Source organism: Hydra vulgaris, chromosome 15, assembly GCF_038396675.1.
Source record: "Hydra vulgaris chromosome 15, alternate assembly HydraT2T_AEP".
Lineage (NCBI taxonomy): Eukaryota > Metazoa > Cnidaria > Hydrozoa > Anthoathecata > Hydridae > Hydra > Hydra vulgaris.
In genome coordinates, this window is record NC_088934.1 from 20,702,783 (window position 1) to 20,706,658 (window position 3,876).

General features: G+C 27.6%; 1 long non-coding RNA gene across 1 annotated transcript; it reads left to right on the plus strand.

The window, feature by feature from the left end:
• Positions 1-256: 256 nt before the first annotated feature.
• On the plus strand, positions 257-1,234 carry LOC136091305 (uncharacterized). The gene is made up of 2 exons (XR_010643891.1): positions 257-401; positions 1,030-1,234. It is a non-coding gene; the product is annotated as an uncharacterized LOC136091305 (long non-coding RNA).
• The last annotated feature ends 2,642 nt before the right edge of the window (positions 1,235-3,876 follow it).

The window sequence follows — 3,876 nt, forward strand, 5'->3', positions numbered from 1 at the left end:
GTTGTCAAGTGGAAGAGATAGATGAAATTAATAATTGTTGAAATTTAAGAAATGCTGCTCAGCAAGCAGAAAACTTACTTGCCAGAATTCAGTGTCAAGCAGTGTTAATGTCTGTTAATTTGATTTTACTTTAGACAATTTAGAACAAAGCAAAGTATGAATTTTTCTATTTATAATAACAATTAATAACAGTTTTAAATTTAAATGATTTTAAATTTTTTATAATTTCAAACATATTTTTTTTTTTTAGTTGCCTTTGTCATAACTTGATTAGTTTGCTTACTGTTGAAACATGGTTTTAATTTTGTAAATTTAATATGTGAAATTTACTCTATGAATCATTAGTCGACAGTTAGAGAGAAGCTTGAGCTTAATTAAGAAATGCTGGAAATTAAATCAAGGTAAAAATAGTTTTGTTTACTAGTAACATAATAAAACCAGTTACTACTATTTATTACGTGTTTTTTTACTTTTTTTAACATGCTGCTTTTGAAACACTTTCTTTCTCTCCCTCTCTTTGAGATGAGAGGGAGAATTAATAAAACTTAAGTAACTACTGAGCTCTTACGTATTTCTTAATGCCACAATTGATAATGACCATTAAAAAGAAATATTTTACGAGTTGCTTGCTATTTTATAGTATAATTGTTCAAATAGTTGAACTATAGTTGTCCCTCAGTTGTTCAAATATTGTAATAAATAAAATCTTTTTAGTCCAAGTATTTTAGTTAATAAAATATCTTATTAGGTTGTGGTGTTATTTGCCAGTGTTATTACATTGTGTTGTCTAGCCTTTTTATAATCTTTTCTTTTTTAATTACTCTGGAGACACAGTAATATGTGCTTACAAATATTTTATGCTATGCGCTATTGTTACTGTGTTTTGTGTTGATAGACCTATGTTGTCATAGGTATTTTTTATTCTTTATATTTTCTGTTATATTATTATCCTAATTCTACTAAGAATAAAATGCAAATAATACTTTTGTTATTAAAGACTGTAATTTTTTTTTTCATTTCTTTTTTTAGGTATTTGCAGGCTTTACTTGACTTTCTTTCTCTGTTACCTGTGTTGTGACAGATTTTAAAAAGAACTTAACTGATGTTAATGCGGTCTTTATCTCGTTAACTATAAGCAATGACATTGCTGATAGGGAGTCAAAGTTAAAATATTATTTATAGATAAATTTGTATTTGGTTTTTTAGATAATATATCAAGTTATTGTGTTTTTGTTATTAATGATTTAATTATTCATAACATTTGCACTTTCAATTAAAGTGCAAAAGCGAATTTAAAAAATCGCGAAAAAAGTCATTTAGTTGGGCCGGTAATGGTACCAAATGTTTTATTACTGTTGGGCTGTTAATGGTACCAACAGTTTATAAAACAGTTGGCTAAGTGTTGGTAAAAGCGTTACGTTTTTTTCACGGTACCAACTAAATAGCCGACTGTTGGCCCAACTGTAGCTAAAAGTTGGTTATTAGGATCGGGCCAACTACTTACCAACTGTTTAATGTTTACTGGGCAGCCTCTTCCAGATCTGATAAATATATTTTAGTACATTTATTTGCTTTAGAAACTTTTTCATCACTTAACAATGATCTGCCAAGAAGAAAACTGAAATTGTAATGTAATCCTGCGCAAGCTGCTCGCCGTTTTTCTATCACAATTATAAGCCTGTCTATGATCACATAGAAAGAATGGATACGGAAATTTTCATTTACATTTAAATTTTAACTGGTATCAATATTATCCTCATCCAAAACTTTGTCATGAAATCTTTTTAATGAAAAGCTAATAATAAAAGAAAACCCTCTTCATCTTTCAATTTTCTTTTATCTTTTCAAATCCTCTTTTAGCAAGAAATTTTATAAATTTTTTATATATTTGCAACCAAATAACTTGTAAATATAACTAACCACTTTACCCGTTGAAGGAGAATAATTAAGCCAATCTCTCTTGAAAACTTCTTCATTTGTCAATTTCTCAAAAAATATTCCTTGTGTGCATATCTTATCTTATCTCCAAATTGTCTACCCATTAAAAATCACTTTCTTAATTCTGTCAGGGTATATATTCTGCATAATAGTCTATAATATAAACAGATATACAAAAGTGCCTGAAGCCTACGATGCACAGTGAGTCAAAATCCCTAAAAACGACAAAAGAAACCCCATAAAAAACTATTGCTAGAAAATAATTAATTAAATTATAATGTAACTAAATACCATTAAAAGACAATTAATTTTTTTGTGATTTAAAAATTTAACTTTAAAGATTTCACCAATTTATACGCCTTTTTCCGAGACTTATTTATTTTATTTATCGGAAAACTCGTTCAAAAAAGTCTCACTTTAGTGTTACTCATGGTTAAAAACAGTTCAAAATTTATTTTGAAGTCATATGTTTAAGATGTTTGGTAACTATTAACAACATTTTTGACAATAAATTTTAATTATAGATTTTCATTACTGAGATCTCGTAAATGCGTCATAAATTGATATTTTAAATTAGTTTAATTATGAGTTAAGTTTAAAAACTAAAAGATTCCACTAGATTCCATGGTAGTGTTAATATTTTCCCATTAATAGGTATATATGAAGACAAAAAAAATAAAAATTATTTGCCCCAATTAAAGTAAGACCTTTTAAATACTTCGTTTTTTTTTTGTATTTTTTTTCTGTTTTTAATTAAAACTTAAGTATAAAGTAGCGGAAACATTCAAGAACCTTCTCCAGACTTTTAGAACACGAGTGAACTTGGTTGGACAAAGATGTAACTGTTGACAAAAATAACTTTGCAGCAAGTCCAGGTAGAACGTGCAAGAACTGGGAAGATTTAGGTGATAGAAGTAGAAGATCTAAGGTAATAAGATCCCTTGAGCATAAAAATTCATTGTGACCTTTTTGATAAACAGTATCAAATTATTAGAAATTAATCGATAATACATAATATTTATCCTTTAAGTCATGAAATTAAGAATGAGAGACACAAATGTTATCTTGAGGGTTTAATTCTGACAGAAACATCTACTTCAACTCCTCTACAGGGTATGTTTAATCATACTCTGACAAGGATATTAACTATTACGGAATGCCAAGACTCTATGAGAACTTTTGCTGAAATTGGGGGGAGGTTTAAAGGTCTACTTCACTTTAAAGGTGGTTTTGATAGTGCCTCCAGTCAAAGTGTCTATAAACATTGAATAAAAGTTTATTTAGTGTTTAAAGACACTTTTCCAATAAAAAATTATAAATTCTCCAATAAAAATGAAAACCGAAGATCCCTTGAGCATAAAAATTCAGTGTGACCTTTCTGATGAACAATATCAAATTAGTGTTTGGTATTACAGTATCAAGTGATCCTGTAATATCAAACATTTGTTTCAAAAAATACAAGGTTGAAAATGGAAAAACACTTACCCCTGAAGTTTTATCTTTGTTAATGCTGTAATAATGAAATAAAACTTTTTTATTAGTATTAGGTTTTCTTTTTTTGTTTTCTTGAAAGAAAAATTAGATAAGATAAATATTTACTTTGTATTTAATATATTTTAATATTATTATAATATTAAAATATTTATTGAACCAATTTTTCTTTTTAATTAGTAAATGTTTTGATTTAAATAATTTTTTATTTTAAATTAAGTCAGTCTTTGTGCGCGTAAAAGACTTTAACACGTATACGCGTGTGTAGTTTTAGACACAAGAAATATTGACATTAAAAAATATGTGGTATTCTTTTATAAGGTATTTTGGGTCAAGGAACCCGATTTTTTTTATTTAAATCAAATTTTGCGCGCGTAAATGGTACACTCGTAAACGCGCGTTGTGCGTGTCATAGGTACGCGTTATTTTTAATAGCAAATTTAAATA